The sequence below is a fragment of the Ranitomeya imitator genome, chromosome 8, assembly GCF_032444005.1.
Source record: "Ranitomeya imitator isolate aRanImi1 chromosome 8, aRanImi1.pri, whole genome shotgun sequence".
Classification (NCBI taxonomy): domain Eukaryota; kingdom Metazoa; phylum Chordata; class Amphibia; order Anura; family Dendrobatidae; genus Ranitomeya; species Ranitomeya imitator.
Window position 1 is genome coordinate 103,972,684 of NC_091289.1, and position 24,224 is coordinate 103,996,907.

Here is a 24,224-nt window from a genome sequence, read left to right on the forward strand (position 1 = left end):
GTATAAACTCATCTCTCTCACCCACAAAGCTCTCCACAGTTCTGCACTGCCTTATATCTCCTCTCTCATCTCCGTCTATCGCCCTACACGTGCCCTCCGTTCTACAAATGACCTAAGACTAACATCCCCCGTAATCCGAACCTCACCCCTCCGTCTCCAAGACTTCTCTCGTGCTGCGCCAGCTCTCTGGAATGCACTTCCCCAGACGATCAGACTGATACCTAGCCCCGACCTATTCAAGCGCGCTTTAAAAACCCATCTCTTCAAACAAGCCTACCACATTAGCTACTCAGTAAACTAACTTTGTCCTGTTCCCTCCTTCCAAATATTATCTGCATGTGAATCTGCACCCTACTATTCATCTGTCTCCACACCCTCCATGCACATGATAACTGCACTTGATACTTGACTATTGCACTTAAACACAGGGGCTGATGGCCGGATCATGCACCTTTATATGAAAATCCCTATTTATTATAATTGCCAGACCTGAAATAACAAGCACTTTTCACCTATTGTGTCCCCCCATTTCCTTGTAGATTGTAAGCTTGCGAGCAGGGACCTCACCCCTAATGTCACTGTTTAAATTGTCTTAACTTGTACTGAATTTATTGTCTGTACATGTCCCCGCTTAATTGTAAAGTGCTGCGGAATTTGTTGGCGCTATATAAATAAAAATTATTATAATTATTATAATTATCAGAGACATGGACTGAAGAGGCTTGCAGTAGGTAGGCAGCAACAGATTTCACTGACCATAAAACAAATGATCGCTGGTCCATGGTTGCTTCCTGCTTTGCCTTCAACACAGAGCTGATAACTGACAGACAGACAGACAGTGAAGATGTTCCTGCACATTCCTCATGACCATCCTTCAATGCTGTGCTGAGGAGGAGTTTACTTTATTCACTATCATCCAGGCAGAGCCGGAAGTGGGAAGGAACCTCAGCAAATTTGGCCATGCCTTTTAGATCATACACACAATACTATTACTCCATGAACAGTACTGTGCTAGTGGTTCCCTTTTCTGTGTGTAATTCACTAGCATAATATTATATCAAGTATTAGAGCCTTGTGTACTTTGCCTGATAGTGCCTTACTTTACTAACCCAGTATGCGTATAATGTAAGAACTGTGCATAGCAGCATCAGCAGCACCAAGTCACACCGAACATCTCTAATCCCCTGTGGACTCTTCCCTGCCAGTCCGCATCCTGAAGATGGCATTCTACTGCTTAAAACAACAGGCCCGCAGGTGGATCTCCTGGTGAATCCATGCAGACACAGGGAAAGCAAGGTGTGGGGAAGTGCATTGATTTAGCACAGGTTTGTATTATCAACTCTGGTGCTCTAGCTAGGCAATAAGCCCCCATATGAGATGATAATTGGCATAATTATTCTCTTGTTTTTAAGCAGTCATAAATAGGTCTGTATAGTAGAAACTAAAGGTACCGTCACACATAACGATATCGTTGCTTTTTGTGACGTAGCAACGATATCGTCAATGAAATCGTTATGCGTGACAGCGACCAACGATCAGGCCCCTGCTGGGAGATCGTTGGTCGCTGAGGAAAGTCCAGGACTTTATTTCATTGCTGGATCACCCGCTGACATCGCTGAATCGGCATGTGTGACGCCGATTCAGCGATGTCTTCACTGGTAACCAGGGTAAACATCGGGTTACTAAGCGCAGGGCCGCACTTAGTAACCCGATGTTTACCCTGGTTACCATTGTAAATGTAAAAAACACTACATACTTACATTCCGGTGTCTGGTCACGTCCCTCGTCTTCAGCTTCCCGCATTGACTGTGAGCGCCAGCCGGCCGTAAAGCAGAGCACAGCGGTGACGTCACCGCTGTGCTTTACGGCCGGCGCTCAGTCAGTGCGGAAAGCTGAAGGCGAGGGACGTGACCAGACACCAGAATGTAAGTATATAGTGTTTGTTTTTTTCACATTTACAATGGTAACCAGGGTAAACATCGGGTTACTAAGCATGGCCCTGCGCTTAGTAACCCGATGTTTACCCTGGTTACCCGGGGACTTCGGGATCGTTGGTCGCTGGAGAGCTGTCTGTGTGACAGCTCTCCAGCGACCAAACAGTGACGCTGCAGCGATCGGCATCGTTGTCTAGATCGCTGCAGCGTCGCTAAATGTGACGGTACCTTAAGAGCAAAAAAAGCTCAAACAGGTCTTTTCAGAGAATAAAGGTACCGTCACACATAGCAACGCTGCAGCGATACCGACAACGATCCGGATCGCTGCAGCGTCGCTGTTTGGTCGCTGGAGAGATGTCACACAGACCGCTCTCCAGCGACCAACGATCCCGAGGTCCCCGGTAACCAGGGTAAACATCGGGTAACTAAGCGCAGGGCCGCGCTTAGTAACTCGATGTTTACCCTGGTTACCATCCTAAAAAGTAAAAAAACAAACGCTACATACTTACCTTCTGCTGTCTGTCCTCGGCGCTCTGCTTCTCTGGTCTGGCTGTGAGCGCCGGGCAGCCAGAAAGCAGAGCGGTGACGTCACCACTCTGCTTTCCGGCTGACCGACGCTCACAGCCAGAGCAGGAGGAGAGCAGAGCACAGCGCTGGAGGACAGACAGCGGTAGGTAAGTATGTAGTGTTTGTTTTTTTACTTTTAGGATGGTAACCAGGGTAAACATCGGGTTACTAAGCGCGGCCCTGCGCTTAGTTACCCGATGTTTACCCTGGTTACCAGCAAAGACATCGCTGAATCGGTGTCACACACGCCGATTCAGCGATGTCTACGGGGAGTCCAGCGACGAAATAAAGTTCTGGACTTTCTTCCCCGACCAGCGATCTCCCAGCAGGGGCCTGATCGCTGCTGCCTGTCACACTGGACGATATCGCTAGCGAGGACGCTGCAACGTCACGGATCGCTAGCGATATCGTCTAGTGTGACAGTACCTTAACAATGCAAATAAAGGATATGCTAACCTAATTAGGTTGTGTGACAAACAAACACGAATAAACATGAAACAGCTGCTGCAGATCCATGGGTATTCAGACCAGGAATTAGAAGAAAAAAAATAGCCAAATGTGGTTTATCTGCGCTGCTGGTAGCCAGTGAAGATCCAAATGGAAGAATAATAAAGCATTTTTATTTCAGGTTCTTTAATCTATATGTTTCAAAGTCATTCCAGACTTTTTCCTCAGGACACAAATCGTATCTTTTGTATCGTACTGTTTATGTCCTGAGAAAGAAGTCTGGAATGACTTCGAAACGCAAACTAAAGAACCTGAAATAAAAAAAAATCCTATATTATACTGAAAGCCTTCACATTTTTAAAAACTTTCTAGCAGTTTTACAGATCACAGAAATTTTCACAGTCCACCTAACACTGTATGCCTGAGAAATGGAAGCCAACAACATTTTAAAAGTGTTTGTTCACTTATAGAGATCACAGAAATATTCATCTTGTACTAATGCCCACCCTGGTTCACTTCTTGTGGTAATGTTAACATCCTCACATTCATCTTGTAATAATGCCCCATTGTGGTCCTTATATTGTAGGAATCTCTCCACCCAGTTCCCCATATGGTAGTAATGTCCCCCAACTTCTTCCCAAACACAAGAAAGAAAATAAAAAATGATTCATCTACCCCGTCCTCTGTTCCCTCTTTTATGCACAAGCGTCAAGCAGGCACCATAAACCACTTGACGATCATGACCTGGTCCTGGGGTCCGCCAATGGAGGCTCTTTATTTCAGTTGAATATCCGTCCTTGGACACACAGTCAATTGAAATGTATTGCTGAACACAGACAATCTCTCTGCATAGCAATACCAATGCATCAGTAAATAATTCCAATTCTGAACTCTCCCTCCACTCCTTCATAAAGACCGATCTTCCATTAAACAAATCCAGAAAAGGTGTCCAAACCTTCAAAGCGGCTCTGAGATTGGCCTAGAAGCGAATGAAATTAGCTGGATTTCGAACCCCTGACGTAGTACTAGCCAGCCTCCTGCAAAAAAGTCGCCCCATCGGCATGATAGGACATGCAAAATTTCACTTGCCTAGGAGTGACTGAATCTGCTACCTTCTTTTTCTCCAGGGCAAGCTGAACTTCCGACCTCAAATTGTGCACCATATCCATAGCCACTGAGTCTAATTCAATTCCTAAAAAAACTAATAACTGTAGATGGACCCTCGCTTTTTTCAGGCACCAGGGGAATACCAAAATTCTTAGACACCTCCTAACTATGGAATCAGCTGGCCACACACACAGGAAATCATCCAAACAATGCAGCACTGACTGCTGACCTGCCTCCTTGTTGATCCATTCCACAAATGAACTAAAAGCCTAAAATACTCGCACGAAATGGAGCAGCCCATCGGCAGGCAGCAGTCCCCGTAAAAAATTCCATCCCACATACAACCTAGCAGGTGAAAACAATCTAGATGTACGGGTAACAGGTGAAAGGTGGCCTCAATGTCTGTCTTAGCCATGAGGGCCCCACGTCCGCATCTTTGCAAAGAGGCCACTGCTTTGTCAAATGACACATAAAATACCGAACAAAGCTCATTGCTGTTTCCATCATTTACCAATTGACCAGCTGGAAAAGACAAATGCTGAATCAAGCAAAACTTGTTAGGCTCCTTTTTAGGAACCACCCCCAGAGGAGAAACTCGCAGGTGAAGCCATGGTGGTTCCTCAAATGGGCCTGCCATGCACCCCAGGGCTACCTCCTTACTAAGGTTATCAGTCACCACCACTGGGTGAAAACGTGCAGACTTAAGGTTTTTTGGGCAAAAAAATGGCACATTCTACAAAGAGGGGATTCTTAAACCAAATGTAAAGCCATCTTCTAAGAACTCTGCAGCATTTCTAACACCTCTGTCAGCAAAGCCTACATATGGGTTGGCCGGAACCAAGTGTGATTAGATGTAATTAAAAACCACATGGTGACAGGAGGAGTGCTCAGTCAGTAAGCTAACATAGAAATGACAGAAAAACTCCTGTCACCATGTGGTTTTTAATTACATCTAATCACAATTGGTTCCGGCCAACCCATATGTAGGCTTTGCTGACAGAGGTGTCCACATTCACCCAGGCATACAGACATTGGCCTTCGGTAAGTGTTCACATTTGGACAGGGAGGTCAGGGACCCATCAGATTAATGAGACCACCTTGACGATGGTTGATTGGCTCACACTGTTTGCTCAAATTCTGTGCAAAGCGTCTCTCAAATATTTTCCTAATGTTCAAAAGCCATTTTGCTATTCATATTTCATGTATTTCATATTAGACATGCTTTGGAACGATAGAGTGCAACCTTTTTTGTATATTGTGTATGGAGGTAGCTGCTCCTGGTATGCACCTATTCACACTAGTTTGGATGTGCCAGTCATTTTTCTATCATAAACTGCCCAATACAATGGCCGCTGAAGTATTTCTGGACCCCAGAAAAATGGCTGCTGTGCCTGGAAGGGACCCCAGGAAAATGGACACCGTGTCTCCACTAGCAACCTCTGAAGTCTCATGAGAGGAAGGCGGAACCAGAAGCTCCACCCCTTTTCCATACTTGCTCCGCTGCCGTGTCATCCCCCTGGAGCTTCTGCCCGCTGACTGCCTACCTGGTCCCTCATGAAGGCCAAACGGGGTGGCGATGGGATCCTCTTCCTTCTGGTCCTGCTGTGCACGTTGGGGCTCAGTCGCTCTGGAACTTGGCGGTGTCTGGATGGAGGTCTCGCAGGGCTGCTGACATCCCATCTGGCTGGAGGACACTCTGAGCTGCTGTCTTCTCTGCTGGCAGGATCGGATACCAGGAGAGAGTTCAGCTGCTCCTGCAGCCACTCGCGGCCGTGCTTCTCTGCAGCATCCCTCAAAGCAGAAATTGGGGATGGCTATGCAGCGCCCCAGAGATCTGGTCATTGCAGTAGTGTTGCTCTGCCACTAAGGGGAGTGATGGTACGTCTGATGGTACTAAAGGAGTTCTACTGACCAGGTATCACCAAGCACACACTACACTTCACACTCCGGCCACTAGGGGGAGCAAAAGGCTTATTTATTGGGCCACTTCTCACATTGGTAAAACTAGCGGTCGGACAGGAAGTTAGGCAGAACGAAGCCTGGGAGAGTTCCAGGGAGGATCTGTCAGACCTGGGAAATCTGGCAGGTACCTAGAGAAAGGACAGATGGTTACGGGACCGCACCTGCACTACCTTGCGGCGGTACCCTAAGAAAGAGACAAGAAAGGAAGGATATTGTGGAGCAGTGTAAACGAGATCAGCACTAAGGAGATCCAGTAGGAGTTGTGCCAAGAGAGAGAGGTAACATCTTACTGAGGCGCATAGTCGGTGGCCGGAACACCGAGGAAGTAACAGTCTCCACGCATTACTTCAAACAGCGGCAGGACAGTTAATTAGAGGTTGGCTGTCTACCATACAACACCTAAGAAGGACATAGGAGGCAACGTGGGAGAGGGGCGACACTAGGGTTCCAGAATACCTCCAGGCCTACCTTTCATAAAGGTGCGTCCTAGCCATATCATACCTGGGGGACGGAGAAGAGAAAGATCTAAAACAGATGAGAACAGCAGTTGTGAGGACTATCCTGAATGCTCAGCAGGGAAGCACTACAACACACAGGCGCTAGTGGGTAGACACTGATTTTCACCTGCAAAGGGAACCCTGGATGTGCCTTCGAACCGGCCGGTCTCAGACAGCCCTGGTGAAAGTGCCCCGGATTGAGGATCCTGAAACCTTCAGTAAAAGGTAAAGAAACTGAACTCTGTGTCCTCGTTATTCCTCGCACCCCGCACCACCATCTTTATTGGATGCCCCTTAGCAGGGTCACGACCGGGTCCAGCCACCGTGACAACTGCAGAACTGAAGAAGAGACCGGTACCGAGTGACTTGTGGCCCTGTGTCTGGGGGCGCTCCAACTTGGCGTCACGAACAGGATTGTACTTAAGCCTGAGGAATCGGGTCATGTGTGCCTTGGAACTGTGACTTATTGCAAAGACTCTGTACCATTATTTGCCACCAAAAATCCGCCATTGCCGCGCCGCGTGGAGCACAAAGGGAGGAGTCATAGCTTCGTGGGTGGAGCCGGCTGGAAAAGCGCGCGGAGTGGAAGACAAGGTGAGGCGCCGACCCCAGAAGGAGAACCCCGACCGAGTAGCAAGGGGGAGGAACGGCCATGTCGGACCCCGGAGGAGCGGAGGCGGCGGCCACAGCTGCAGACTCGGGAACACTTCCGGATTCCGCTGTAAGTGCAGCCACAAACCCGGCATCACCGCTAGAGGCCGCGGGGCTTACCACTTCCACCAACCAGCCGGATAGTGCTGCCGATACAGCAGCCATAATGCCCTTCTCTATGCCGTACCTACCAGGGGCCGCCTGGCTTTCGCGATACTTTGGAGAAGCTCATACGTTAACTGACTTTAAAGAAGGGATTTGTAGCCTGCTTGAGTTTTATCCCTTGACGGAGCCTCAGAAGGTTCATATGATAATCGGCCAACTCTTTGGAGCGGCATTGAGGGAAGTAAAGTCCTGGCCCGCTGCGGACAAGAAAAATGCGCAACAATTATTTGCCAAGCTTAAAGCCACCTTGGACACCCGCACCGCTACAGAAATTAAATTGACGTTCTATGGGTGCAAGCAGCGGCCGCAGGATAGCTTACGGGACTATGCCCTTAATCTGCAGGATGCGCTGCGGGCCATCAAGCAAAGTGACCCAAGCAGCATGCAAAATGAAGATAAACTCCTGAAAGAGCGGTTCATCGAACGGCTCCTGTGCAGTAATCAAAGGGCCCAGCTACACTTCCTGGCCATGCAAAATCCAGACCTGACCTTCACGCAATTCAAAGATAAAGCTATCCAAAAAGTAAATTAATGAAAGAAAGAGAAAAATTAATAAAAACACATAAAGATTAAAAAAAAAAAAACACAACAGCAACAACCAGAAAACTAAAAAAGAAAGATCCGGAGTAAAACTATAGAAATGAACTGAAGCTCAACTGTTCATTGAGACCCGCTGGAGCAAGGGTATTAAGCACTGTGATCCAGCGGCATTCTCTCTGAGCAAGTTTCTGTTTAGCGTCTCCTCCTCTTATGCCTAGCCGAATCCTGTCAATCCCCCACACCTTGAGATCTTTAGGATTACAATCATGGTATCTGCGAAAGTGTTTTGGAATGGGTTTCAGGTATTCTTCATCGACCACATCACGTGCTGCTTTAATATCTCGAACGTGTTCGCGTACGCGAACACGTAACTCCCTTGATGTTAACCCAATGTATACAAGATTACACGTACAAGTCGCATAATATACGACGTGAGTGGTACTACACGTGATGTGATCTCTTATTTTGAATTCACGTTTCCCATCTGATGATACAAATACCGCAGATCTAACCAGGTTTCTACAGGCCAAACAGTCTCCACATGGGAAGAAACCATTCCTAGGTCTCCCTGCCTGGAATGGGTCTGGTATCTTTGCCACGTAGTGACTGTGGACTAACAGATCTTTGATATTATTGCATCTTCTTGCTGTCATCAGGGGTTGGTCAGATAGGCATCTCTTGAGTAAGGGATCAGTAATCAAGATCGGCCAATGTTTTTTCAAAACACATCTCATTTCGTCCCATCTATGATTAAATGTTGACACAAATCTCGGTTGGTTATCCCAGGTTTTTGGTTTTATTTTCCTACTCTCCGCCAGAAGATCGTTTCTGTGCGATTTTTTTGCCCTCAAATACCCCTTCTTAATTGTACGATTACTGTAACCGCATTGCTTGAAACGCTCCCCAAGGTCCACAGCCTGTCTCTCAAAAAGTGAATCAGAGGCACAGATTCTTCGAGCCCGAAGAAACTGTCCTATGGGGATGGCTCTTATCGTGGAGGATGGATGGGATGAGGTTGAATGTAAAAGCGCATTGACTGAGGTCTCCTTCCGGTACATATCGGTGTAAACTTCCCCATTCTCCTGGACCTTTAAAGTAATGTCTAGGAAGGAGATCTCGTCACGATAACATAAATACGTGAGCTTGTTGTTGGAGCCGTTGTCGTTCAATCCCACCATAAATTGATGTAACTCCAGATCTTGTGTACATTGGGTTAACATCAAGGGAGTTACGTGTTCGCGTACGCGAACACGTTCGAGATATTAAGGCAGCACGTGATGTGGTCGATGAAGAATACCTGAAACCCATTCCAAAACACTATCGCAGATACCATGATTGTAATCCTAAAGATCTCAAGGTGTGGGGGATTGACAGGATTCGGCTAGGCATAAGAGGAGGAGACGCTAAACAGAAACTTGCTCAGTGAGAATGCCGCTGGATCACAGTGCTTAATACCCTTGCTCCAGCGGGTCTCAATGAACAGTTGAGCTTCAGTTCATTTCTATAGTTTTACTCCGGATCTTTCTTTTTTAGTTTTCTGGTTGTTGCTGTTGTGTTTTTTTTTAATTTTCATGTGTTTTTATTAATTTTTCTCTTTCTTTCATTAATTTACTTTTTAGTTTTCTTGGCATTTTTCTTTTTCTCACCATTGATGCGGTCCCTTTTGTGGAGGAGGCGTGTGGGGTCTGTGGTATCTGTCACAATGACTACTGACAATCAGTGCTACAATCAATTTCGTGATACTACAGTACCTGTGGAGCGTCAGCAAATATTTATTCACAGTTGTTATTAATTCACATACACGTTTTTTAATATAATTATATATATTTATTTATACATTTATGCACTTTAATAATATACTGTTTTATTATTTATTATATTAATTTTGTTATTTGTCATTTGTTTTTTCACTAGTATGTTTTTTTCATATTAATTTGTTCACAGGTTGTTTTATTTTATGTTCCCTTTTTGTCCCCTACTTCCTTTCCCATTAGGGGTTAATATAAGATGGGGCAATATCTAGGCACATTCGGACTGGTACTTAGGTCCGCTTTGTATAGGGAACTGATCGATTGTTCTCCTTTCCCTCTCACCCTTTATTATTGCCATCACCGCGTTCACATTTCCCCATGCTTGCGGACGCTCCTTACATGGACTCCCACGCTCTTCACTCTATTGCGCTACCGTGCGCATGTCAGCTGCCGCTCGGTGTCTGGGGCATTGTGGGTGGCGCCGTGTGATGACGCCTGCGGTCCAGTGACGTCATCGCGACGGAACTGGCCGCGGCGCCATCTTGGACGCTGTCCGGGATGCAATTCCCGGCCGTGTGAGCGGCGACATGCGCCGTACCAGGTGGCACTAATCTTTTCATCTGTGGGACCCATAAATAACACCTTCGGTTAATCAGCAGCACTGCCCCCTGACGAAGCAAACGCGAAAAGCGCGTTGGGGCTCCAGCGTGGATCATTCCTGAGTGCCAGCTCCAGGGGAAAGGATGTAGGGGGGATTTGGGCGCCATTACGGACACTTGTATTTTATTGGAGCCTATGTATAGGGCTCTGTGACGGTCCACATGGACCCATGACTATCTGATTAGGCCCTATACCCCTTCACTTTTCCTTGGTTCTATATTTACCTTTGCACTAGGCACTTTAGTTACATATGTGGCATCAGTTTTCCTCCACGTTGGTTTTTTATCTGTGCTACTGTCACTGTTTACTTTTTTCTTGTTACTTTATTCATTATTTTGATGTAATTGATATTGGATTTTTATTTTTTATTGTGTATTTAATAAAATTGTTATTTTAGTATGGACTTGTACTCCGTCTTTGTTGTATCATACCACCACTAATAGTGGTAGCACTGAGGACGCAAGTATGCCAGTGCTGCCCAGAATCACTAGAAGTGTAGCTAGAAGACAGTGCACTACACTAGCGATAGCAAGCGTAGCGGGTCCTGTCAGGCCAGTAGCAACCCCTGCGCTGCGTAGGTCCACGCGTAGCACCAAGAACCAGACTCCACTTCGTTATAGACCATGGCGATATTAGCGATAGTTGTTATTTGGTTGAAAATGCTTGTGTAAATATTTGTGTTATAGGTTAAAAATGGACAATGGTGTGATGGACAGTGAATCATTCCAAAACTTTCACAGGGGCCCCTTTGTTTACCCGGGGTCCCTGCTATTCTATGGTTACACCTACAGAACTGGGAGTCATGGACTATGCATGACCAATCTTTTGCAACGTTCAAGCGTGCTTACCTTCCTTAACGGAAAGCACTGTTATGTTTATTTGTTCATAGTATATATATAAGAATTTTTGTGTGTTTTCTATTAACATGTATTGTTGTTCTTCTTTTCCCAGTCCGGGAGTACTGGATTTAACCGGGGGGAGTGCAGCGCCCCAGAGGTCTGGTCGTTGCAGTAGTGTCGCATTGCCACTAAGGGGAGTGATGGTACGTCTGATGGCACTAAAGGAGTTCTACTGACCAGGTATCACCAAGCACACACTACACTTCACACTCCGGCCACTAGGGGGAGCAAAAGGCTTATTTATTGGGCCACTTCTCACATTGGTAAAACTAGGGGTCGGACAGGAAGTTAGGCAGAACGAAGCCTGGGAGAGTTCCAGGGAGGATCTGTCAGACCTGGGAAATCTGGCAGGTACCTAGAGAAAGGACAGATGGTTACGGGACCGCGCCTGCACTACCTTGCGGCGGTACCCTAAGAAAGAGACAAGAAAGGAAGGATATTGTGGAGCAGTGTAAACGAGATCAGCACTAAGGAGATCCAGTAGGAGTCGTGCCGAGAGAGAGAGGCAACATCTTACTGAGGCCCATAGTCGGTGGCCGGAGCACCGAGGAAGTAACCGTCTCCACGCATTACTTCAAACAGCGGCAGGACAGTTAATTAGAGGTTGGCTGTCTACCACACAACACCTAAGAAGGACATAGGAGGCAACATGGGAGAGGGGCGACACTAGGGTTCCAGAATATCTCCAGGCCTACCTTTCATAAAGGTGCGTCCTAGCCATATCATACCTGGGGGACGGAGAAGAGAAAGATCTAAAACGGATGAGAACAGCAGTTGTGAGGACTATCCTGAATGCTCAACAGGGAAGCACTACAACACACAGGCGCTAGTGGGTAGACACTGATTTTCATCTGCAAAGGGAACCCTGGATGTGCCTTCGGACCGGCCAGTCTCAGACAGCCCTGGTGAAAGTGCCCAGGGTTGAGGATCCTGAAACCTTCAGTAAAAGGTAAAGAAACTGAACTCTGTGTCCTCGTTATTCCTCGCACCCCGCACCACCATCTTTATTGGACGCCCCTTAGCAGGGTCACGACCGGGTCCAGCCACCATGACAACCGCAGAACTGAAGAAGAAGGGACCGGTACCGAGTGACTTGTGGCCCTGTGTCTGGGGGTGCTCCAGCTACATGACGTCGGTCTTCAGTTCTGAACGATGGTCCTGGCTCTGGATGACATTCACTGGTCCTGAATTCTTGGAAGAAACAGTTGGTCTGGGGTCCTCCTCTTTATAAAAGTGCCCAATGAAAACCCAATGCCCTTTGTTTGAGCTGTCCTTTTACTCATGCCCCACTTTTTCCCCTTCTTTCCTGCCTATGTACAATAACTAACATTAGCCCTTTCCCTACCGCCTAGTTTCAAACTCCCTTCATGTCCGGTCTTCCACTAGCTGTGCCCATTTCAGCCCTATCTTGACACTCGGCTCCTGCTTACAGCAGAGCAGGAGCCAAGGACCATTAGCATATCGCATCCCATGCTCTATTATCGCATGCTATACGCTGGTGTAACTCCAGCATAACCTTCTGTATATATTTTTGTGAAACACAAATGGTTTGATTACTAAAGTAAGATGAAATATTTTTTTAAACTTGTAAATGTTTGTGACATTAGGTATTGCATGACAGTGATCCTCAGGAATTCTAAAGCCCACAGAAACTTCAAGCACCCTATACAGGTTATTACAATTTAAGGGTGTGTAGCAAGTTACAGAGTAATTTCCTTTGAAAACGATGAATGGTAGCAGAGAGCTGTAGTAGTCATAATTTGTATTTTCTTGCCTAAAAATCAAAATATTTGTAATAAAACAAGGTAAAAAGTGAAGCTGACAAACTAGAGAAGCTGAGTCAGAGCTGTTAATAGCAATGGTGATGAAATGAATAACCTAGGAAAGCCATGCTGATGACGTGGACTTCATAAACTGTCTATGCTTGCCTAAGGAAGCACAATGCAATGGGGGAGATTTATTTTCTTTTGCTACTATGCAACTACGTCAAACAATCAAAAACATATCCATGCTGCAGAAATACCTGCAAGGTTTGCAGAGGGTTGGGTTACCTAATTCTAATCCTACCACTTTAGGTCATAAGACATACCTTATGCTCCAATAAGCACTCAGATTGTTGTGGTTAATTTGCTCTTGCTCATGGCGACTGTATCTGAATGCTTGATATTTAAATGTTTTCTTTTGACCTAATTAATTATCCATATATGCACACTTTGAATGCGTTTAAACCCCCTAAAGACCAGACAAATTTTCATTTGTGAAATTTCATTTTTTCATATTCTACTTCCAAGAGCCAAAACTTTTTTTTATCCTTCCATTGTCATAGCCATATAAGAGCTTGATTTTTGCAGGACGAATTGTAGTTTTGAATGACACCATTAATTTTGCTACACATACTGTTGAGAAAAAACAGGAAGCAAAAATCCCATAGCTATTAAATGGTGAAAAAACTCAATTTTGCAATTGCTTTTTGGATTTTGTTCTTAAAGAGTTCATTGTCCTCTAAAAAGAACCTGACAAAATGATTTTCGAGGATAATGCATTTACGGTTGCCTCAAATTAGCATAGTTTTTATTTTCTAATTCAAAATTCTGTAAAAAAAATGTAAACAAAAATTGATTTGTCTTGGCAATTACTGAGGCTGGTGTTCTTCCAAAGCAACAATTTAGTTTGGAGCCTTCTCCCATCTGAAACTCAACTCTCCTTACAAGAAAACATAAGGTATGGCCCATAATAACAACATCTAACAAGTTTCCTGCTGATATAAGCAACATTTTAATCTTTACTGCACATCTCCTTACACCAATGTTAATGAGATAAGTATTTTTTTGTTTAACAACTGTTATTTAGTCAATGCCTTCAAAATGTCCAACCTTCAATACCAGCCATACACTGTATAAATCAGGATTTCTCAGTCCTTATGTCAGATGTAAATATAAAGAATCATGCAATACTAAATTTTCTTCACTTCATATTATTTTCATGTGTTGAATAACCATATTCACATTTTATATAATGTAAACACTTTATAGAAAAGCACCATATTCACCCACAATGCGCAATAAATGGGGACAAAATATAAATTGCATTTCCATAATGTAGGCCGTAACATGTTGGACACCAAAGTCTTAGGGAACAGCTTAGAGATGCCCTTAATCTGGTAGACTGGGACAATATCCTCAGAAATGAGAATACAGACAATAAATGGGAAATGTTTAAGAACATCCTAAATAGGCAGTGTAAGCGGTTTATACCTTGTGGGAATAAAAGGACTAGAAATAGGAAAAACCCAATGTGGCTAAACAAAGAAGTAAGACAGGCAATTAACAGTAAAAAGAAAGCATTTGCACTACTAAAGCAGGATGGCACCATTGAAGCTCTAAAAAACTATAGGGAGAAAAATACTTTATCTAAAAAACTAATTAAAGCTGCCAAAAAGGAAACAGAGAAGCACATTGCTAAGGAGAGTAAAACTAATCCCAAACTGTTCTTCAACTATATCAATAGTAAAAGAATAAAAAATGTAGGCCCCTTAAAAAATAGTGAGGAAAGAATGGTTGTAGATGACGAGGAAAAAGCTAACATATTAAACACCTTCTTCTCCACGGTATTCACGGTGGAAAATGAAATGCTAGGTGAAATCCCAAGAAACAATGAAAACCCTATATTAAGAGTCACCAATCTAACCCAAGAAGAGGTGCAAAACCGGCTAAATAAGATTAAAATAGATAAATCTCCGGGTCCGGATGGCATACACCCACGAGTACTAAGAGAACTAAGTAATGTAATAGATAAACCATTATTTCTTATTTTTAGTGACTCTATAGCGACAGGGTCTGTTCCGCAGGACTGGCGCATAGCAAATGTGGTGCCAATATTCAAAAAGGGCTCTAAAAGTGAACCTGGAAATTATAGGCCAGTAAGTCTAACCTCTATTGTTGGTAAAATATTTGAAGGGTTTCTGAGGGATGTTATTCTGGATTATCTCAATGAGAATAACTGTTTAACTCCATATCAGCATGGGTTTATGAGAAATCGCTCCTGTCAAACCAATCTAATCAGTTTTTATGAAGAGGTAAGCTATAGACTGGACCACGGTGAGTCATTGGACGTGGTATATCTCGATTTTTCCAAAGCGTTTGATACCGTGCCGCACAAGAGGTTGGTACACAAAATGAGAATGCTTGGTCTGGGGGAAATTGTGTGTAAATGGGTTAGTAACTGTCTTAGTGATAGAAAGCAGAGGGTGGTTATAAATGGTATAGTCTCTAACTGGGTCGCTGTGACCAGTGGGGTACCGCAGGGGTCAGTATTGGGACCTGTTCTCTTCAACATATTCATTAATGATCTGGTAGAAGGTTTACACAGTAAAATATCGATATTTGCAGATGATACAAAACTATGTAAAGCAGTTAATACAAGAGAAGATAGTATTCTGCTACAGATGGATCTGGATAAGTTGGAAACTTGGGCTGAAAGGTGGCAGATGAGGTTTAACAATGATAAATGTAAGGTTATACACATGGGAAGAGGGAATCAATATCACCATTACACACTGAACGGGAAACCACTGGGTAAATCTGACAGGGAGAAGGACTTGGGGATCCTAGTTAATGATAAACTTACCTGGAGCAGCCAGTGCCAGGCAGCAGCTGCCAAGGCAAACAGGATCATGGGGTGCATTAAAAGAGGTCTGGATACACATGATGAGAGCATTATACTGCCTCTGTACAAATCCCTAGTTAGACCGCACATGGAGTACTGTGTCCAGTTTTGGGCACCGGTGCTCAGGAAGGATATAATGGAACTAGAGAGAGTACAAAGGAGGGCAACAAAATTAATAAAGGGGATGGGAGAACTACAATACCCAGATAGATTAGCGAAATTAGGATTATTTAGTCTAGAAAAAAGACGACTGAGGGGCGATCTAATAACCATGTATAAGTATATAAGGGGACAATACAAATATCTCGCTGAGGATCTGTTTATACCAAGGAAGGTGACGGGCACAAGGGGGCATTCTTTGCGTCTGGAGGAGAGAAGGTTTTTCCACCAACATAGAAGAGGATTCTTTACTGTTAGGGCAGTGAGAATCTGGAATTGCTTGCCTGAGGAGGTGGTGATGGCGAACTCAGTCGAGGGGTTCAAGAGAGGCCTGGATGTCTTCCTGGAGCAGAACAATATTGTATCATACAATTATTAGGTTCTGTAGAAGGACGTAGATCTGGGGATTTATTATGATGGAATATAGGCTGAACTGGATGGACAAATGTCTTTTTTCGGCCTTACTAACTATGTTACTATGTTACTAATTGATTCATGCTGACCTTAAATCCCTATTTGTGACATAATGGCCTCGATTCACAAAGCAATTACAACAGAATTCTGGCATAAATCAATTTGAAAAGTCGCCAAATCGTAGTGCAACTTTTGGCGTTTTCACACCAGTTTCACCCATCATTGCTAAAGTCGGTGGAGCTGGGGAGGGACGGGACAGAATACAGTTTCTCTAATTCATGATGAGCTGTGATGTACCTTAGACCAGAAATCTACTCTAGTCTATGACCAGAGAAAGCTTTTGTGATGAGGCACACTAAGCAAAAAGGGCAGGAGATGCTTACCTGCCTGGGCCTCCAAACAAAGGCATCAGGATGCAGTGGACCCATATGGTTAAGATGGCGGCAACACAGGTGCAGAAATACCGATGAGGCAGCCACTCACAACCTACCAAATTAATGGAGGGGGTGGCTGCTTGGCATATGACTGCACATTAGAGACTTGTATGTGGCGCTATTCACACAATGGGAAAGCACAACATTCAGATTATCAGCCTATTAGTGACACCCTTCTATTAGCTCAGGTGGGCTGCCCAGCGCTAATAAGATGCATCCCATGTGAACAGACACCACAGTTTACAAGACAGAATGGGCCCAACTGCACCCCGAAAAAATGCAAAAAACACATATATAAAAAAAATGTGAGGTCACTAGTGTTTATTGATGATGTGACACAGGACAGAAGTAGCCGAATGAATTCTGAGGTATTCAGAGACATACTGTGTGCTCAGATCCAGCCAAATGCAGCCAAACTGATTGGTCGTCGTTTCATACTACAGATGGACAATGACCCAAAACATAAAGCCAAAGCAACCCAGGAGTTTATTAAAGCAAAGAAGTGGAATATTCTTGAATGGCCAAGTCAGTCACCTGATCTCAACCCAATTGAGCATGCATTTCACTTGTTAAAGACTAAACTTCAGACAGAAAGGCCCACTACAAACAGCAACTGAAAACCACCGCAGTGCAGGCCTGGCAGAACATCAAAAAGGAGGAAACACAGCGTCTGGTGATGTCCATGAGTTCAAGACTTCAGGCAGTCAATGCCAACAAAGGGTTTTCAACCAAGTACTAGAAATGAACATTTTATTTAAAATTATTGAATCTGTCCAATTACTTTTGGTCCCTTTAAAAACAGGGTGGCACATGTTAAGGAGCTGAAACTCCTAAACCCTTCATCCAATTTTAATGTGGATACCCTCAAATGAAAGCTGAAAGTCTGAACTTCAACTGCATCTGAATTGTTTTGTTTAAAATTAATTGCGGCAATGTCTATAACCAAAATTAGAAAAATGTTGTCTCTGTCCAAATATATATGGACCTAACTGTATGTAAGTATGGACAAAACTGAGGAAAAAAAGTGGAAGAAATAGCAAATATGTGAATTAATGTAATGTGAAATGAATGTGGTGGGTGAAACAATACTTTTTTTTTCATTACCAGAATTTTTCAAACAAATACTGATGACATGAATATGAAATGAAATGTTCTCACATCTGTCACAAAATTCTAAACTACGTGGATTGGTCCCCAATCTCTGTTCAGTGTGCAGGGCAGCTGACCACAGCAAGGGCACGGGGCTACAGTGTTCATTTTAGGACATGGTCACAAATCAAAGTCAAACTTCAGAAATACTCTGTCTGATACCTCATTCTAACACTTGACTCTTATACCTGACTTTCAGACATGGTCACAAATCAAAGTCAAACATCAGAAATAACACCAGAAATACTCTGTCTGATTCCTGATTCTGATACTTGACTCTGATGTTTGACTTTGATTTGTGACCATGTCCTAAAATGAACACTGTACGGGGCTGTATGTGTATGATGCACAGTCTCTGACATCTCTCAGTATGCAGTGTCTACTATGTGCAGGCTTCAGGGACCTAAACCTGGGCGGGTGTCAAGCAGTTAAAGAAAAAACAGCTGATGAGGAAGTCACTTTGCATATAAATAAATCATTGCTTTGTAAGGTTTCTGGGTCAGACAACTACTGTACTGATGATGGAACAGTCAACTGATGATGGAACAAGTGATTATGAAACAATGTAATATTTGATAGCGTCAGCGCCCTCTCACCTCAATCTTAAGCCTGACCAGGTCACATTCCCCGCCAGTTCACCCTCCCTAAGCTATGCCCATGGATATTACACCACAAGACTTCTATATTGCCGTGTAATATGTCTGTCAAGATTACACTGATAGGGAGCCTAAAAAGTCCCACCTCTGGTAAACCCTAATGGGCACCTGTACATGTCAGACCTTGAAGCTATTGTTAGATTACATAGAAATTTATTGGAACACCTCGTTTTCTTCATAGAGACACCAAACAGTTCACAATGGAGTCTCCTCCATCTGTTAAACCACTTAGGTTCCCCTGTCACCTATCTTTGATATTTGGCTATGCAGCAGGGCAGCCATTGGCAGATTGTTACAGCTGAGCCTGTGTTATCTCCAGGCAATAATAACGAAGTGTGAGGATTACTTGTCCTCAACACCAAACTATTCTGGTTTTAGGACTCATGCAAACGACCATATTATGAGCATAGCTCCCAACTGTCCCTCATACTGCAGGACTGTCCCAATTTTGAGGCTATGCCCCGCGGTCCCACCCGGGACTCCACCTCTCCCGCACAGCCAGCAGGAGAAGCAGCTGACACCCCCCCTTGTATTAGGCCACACCCCCTCTGTATCTTCTTCTTCTGGGCGGTGGTTCAGAGTGGGAGAGAGGACATTCTGAGGTACGTGTGTGTGTGTCGACTGTGCTGTGTGTATGTGTGTGTGTCGACTGTGCTGTGCGTGTGTAAGTGTGTGTCGACTGTCCTATGTGTGTTGTGTGTGTGGACTGTGCTGTGTGTGTACTGTGTTGTGTGTGTGTACTGTGATGTGTGTGTACTGTGTTGTGTGTGTGGATGGGAGAACTACAATACCCAGATAGATTAGCGAAATTAGGATTATTTAGTCTAGAAAAAAGACAACTGAGGGGCGATCTAATAACCATGTATAAGTATATAAGGGGACAATACAAATATCTCGCTGAGGATCTGTTTATACCAAGGAAGGTGACGGGCACAAGGGGGCATTCTTTGCGTCTGGAGGAGAGAAGGTTTTTCCACCAACATAGAAGAGGATTCTTTACTGTTAGGGCAGTGAGAATCTGGAATTGCTTGCCTGAGGAGGTGGTGATGGCGAACTCAGTCGAGGGGTTCAAGAGAGGCCTGGATGTCTTCCTGGAGCAGAACAATATTGTATCATACAATTATTAGGTTCTGTAGAAGGACGTAGATCTGGGGATTTATTATGATGGAATATAGGCTGAACTGGATGGACAAATGTCTTTTTTCGGCCTTACTAACTATGTTACTATGTTACTATGTTACTGTGTTGTGTGTGTAATGTGTTGCGTGTGTGTGTTGCACACAGACATGCAGCTGGCCCTGCTGTGGGCACTGAGCACTGTGTGGCTATTATACAGTATATAGAATCATGTGTGGCCATTATACAGTATGAAGCACTGTGTGGCCATTATACAGTATTGAGCATCATGTGTGGCCATTACACAGTATGGAGAATCATGTGGGGCCATTATACAGTATTGTCCAATAACAAAAATTACCGCACACTTGAAGCTGGTATGATGCAAATATATAACAAGTTTATTGTGTTCACAAAACAGGTTGCCACAAAAAGGAAACAAAAAGTGTAGATAGAAACCCAATGTTTCGACCCTCCCGGGCCTTATTCATGGGGTTACTTGATGCACGCTAGGATACATAGGTAGGTGGCAGGCATAGGGTAGGAGGGCAAGTCCCTTGGTATATAAGCTGTCGCTTAACCTGGAACAGGCTGGGAATATGCTATTTTGTAATGCAAAGTGATAGTGGCACATAGAGGCTGTGACATCCGTAGTGGGCCTGTGTATAGCTGGATGACCCGTGCGGGCAGCGCTCCTGAGGCTTGTAGTGACGTAAATGGAGGGTGCTGGATAAGCGGCGCTCCAGCACCCTCCATTTACGTCACTACAAGCCTCAGGAGCGCTGCCCGCACGGGTCATTCATCCAGCTATACACAGGCCCACTACGGATGTCACAGCCTCTATGTGCCACTATCACTTTGCATTACAAAACAGCATATTCCCAGCCTGTTCCAGGTTAAGCGACAGCTTATATACCAAGGGACTTGCCCTCCTACCCTATGCCTGCCACCTACATATGTATCCTAGCGTGCATCAAGTAACCCCATGAATAAGGCCTGGGAGGGTCGAAACGTTGGGTTTCTATCTGCACTTTTTGTTTCCTTTTTGTGGCAACCTGTTTTGTGAACACAATAAACTTGTTATATAGTTGCATCATACCAGCTTCAAGTGTGCTGTAATTTTTGTTATTGGACTGTTTTGGACCACACGGTCTGTTTTACCAGCACCTACTTACCTCTGACCTGAGTGCACACCATTATTTCCATTATACAGTATTGAGCATCATGTGTGGCCATTATACAGTATGGAGCACTGTGTTGCCATGTTTTTTTCTGTTTATAATTATTATTTATGAAACAGTGTGATCAGCACTGCTAAATGGGTGTGGTTGGGGCATGGATATGGGTGTGACTAGTTGAGAAATGGGTGTGGTCAGGGCATGGCCTCAATTTTGCCACGGCACACTTCACGCGCCGCTGCCTTTGTCCCTCTTGGCCTTATTCAAAAGTTGGTAGGTATGTATCAGTCCAAGTGTGATCCAACAAAACATTGTACCACACTCTGTCTAGTGTTAGTCTAAGGCGTCGTGCACATGTAAGAATTTTTCCTTGAAGGCCGGGGTCACACTTGTGAGTGCAATGCGAGAAACTAGCACGAGACTCTAGCATCAATACCCAGCACTGCTGCCAGCCCTCCAGATCGGAGTGTGCGGCTGCATATATTTCTATGCAGCTGAACGCTCTGGTCCGAACTGCCGATGGTAGTGCCGGGTATTGATGCGAGAGACTCGTGCCAGTTTCTCGCATTACACTTGCAGTGTGACTCCGGCCGAACAGAGATGATCTGGGGAAAAAAAATTACTGTGTGCTCAAGTTTGGTCTGATATTCAGATCGCACTCAGCCATGCAAGTCAATAAGTAAATGGAAAACATAGGACTGCACTTGAATGACATCTGAATGCAGTCCCATTTCCGCAAACTGAAAGAATGGAGAAGACGTACACATTTTTTTTCTCCATCTTCTTCTCATTTGAGAGAACCGGAGCACACTATGATCACACTCTGATCAAACTCTAATCAGAGTGTGATTTGCATAATGGGTGAGATAATTTACGCTCATGTGACCCTAGCCTTAAAGGAAGGAGTTGAAATGCACCTCTCATTGTTACACTCCCTCAATAATACACAACCAAAATAAATAGTGAGTCACTGTACCTACATGAGTTCGATTTTTGGAATTTTCATATTCAGTAGTATGCATGCATACAGTGAAATCTTCACTATGGAAAAAGTGAATGGTACATGTAAAGTACATATTTGTATGTAAACATTTCTTTAGAGTTTCACAATTGTGTGGGAATTTTTCTTAATTCTTTCTTTGTCCATTAATCCTATTTAATGGAGAATCCAATCTGCGGTTTGGCAGGTTGATGTCAATTGCTGACAATGAAGTACAATAATTTCTGACTGGTTCTAAAATCTATAATAGAACGCTGGATGAATCCTTCTGTCCAAAGCCATAATAGGCTGCTCCTGCGCAGTGTGGCTGGAGTCAGAGGAACACATCCAGCGGTGACAGGGAAGAGGACAAGGCTGGAGAAGGAGTGTAGTGCCAGAGATCGCAGTATGAATAGGTGCTGATATCATAGTGCGATATCCAGGGCTGCCACTAGGAATTTTGGGGCCCCATACTGGCTAAATTTTTGGGCCCCCTTGAGACACCCACCCCTGCTCTGCTTCCACATCTAGAACCTTCCACAGTCCAACCACCCGCTCTTGGAAAAACTCATCTTCTGCACCATGTAATCATCAATCATATATTAACAGTTCCCAGCTGACACCAGATCACATACATAGCTAGCAGCTTTTGTTTTGGCCAAAATAAATTTTAAGCCGCCACCACACCAAGGTAGACTCTCTGGGTTGGGTCTACTCTAACCTATTAAACATTTCTTAAAATATCCAATACTCTTTTTAGGTATATTTTTATTTCTTTTTCTTTAAAGGAATGATTCTAGTGTTGAGCATTCCGATACCGCAAGTATCGGGTATCGGAATGAGCGTGTGAAGGACCTGCGATGACGTCGCGGCTTGTGATTGGTCGCGTGAGCGGTCACATGAGCGGTCCCGCGACCAATCACAAGCCGCGACGTCATCGAAGGTCCTTCACGCGCTCATTCTTAGGAAGGGAAGCATGGCGGTTGCAGCGGTTACAACAAGGGCGCGTCCGAGGGTGAGTATATCAATATTTTTTATTTTTATTCTTTATTTTACACATGAATATGGATCCCAGGGCCTGAAGGAGAGTTCCCTCTCCTTCAGACCCTGGGAACCATTACAGGATACATTCCGATATTTGTGTCCCATTGACTTGTATTGGTATCGGATATCGGTATCGGCGATATCTGATATTTTTCGGATATCGGTCGATACAATCCGATACCGATACTTTCAAATATCGGAAGGTATCGCTCAACACTAAATGATTCACATATATTTTTTAGAATGAACATTAATAACATACAAGGGACAAATACCATCACATCATGACCAGACGACATATTACCACCACATAGTGATGGAATAATACCACATCCAATCAACAAATACTTCCACACCATGACCAGATCACATATTACCATCACATAGTGACCCAATAATACCACATAAAGGGAGATGTACCTCCACACCGTAACCAGATCATATACTACCACCACATAGTACTACAATACTGATCATTAATAAAAAAAAAACAACGCTAATGCCATTATACACAGGAGCTCTGTATATAATGTCAGTGTACAGGTAATACAGTGATCACCAGTGACATTATATACAGGAGCTCTGTATATAGTGTACAGTGAACGGGCAATAGAGTGTATAGTGTCAGTGTACAAGTAACACACTGACTCACCAGTGATGTCCCTAGCCGAAGTCCTTCATCTTTACTTTTATTTTTCATGCAGCGCAGACTGCCATCATTTCTTCTAGCCAGGACTCATCTCTGCATAAAATAACATATAGTTACCTAGAACCCCGCTTCCAGAGCACATGCCCTACTTTTTCCCTTTCTTCTATACTACACATCTGAATACAGACGTGCACAAACCATTAATATATAATTGGTTATTATTAATCCACCACTGCGCCCCCACCAACTATAAATAGCCATTTTCCCCACTTAATAAATATATACATTAATTAGCCCCTGTACTCTTTCCCCCAATTCATTACCAGTCACTGCATCCTCAATGCTCCCCCGATTCATTATATTTATATGCTCCTTCCACCCCAATTAATTGTCATGTCTTCTCTCTCTCCCACCCCACCCTCTATTCATATCAACTGCTCTCCCCCACATTCAATACATCATTTACTCCCACCACCCTCAAAATTCATCATTATTTGCTCTCCCCAGGCCCTCATTTGCTCTCCTCATCCCCCACCTTGAACTCAATTGCTGTCCCCATCACTCACTTTATTTGCAGTCCTCATTCCCCTCTCACTTCATC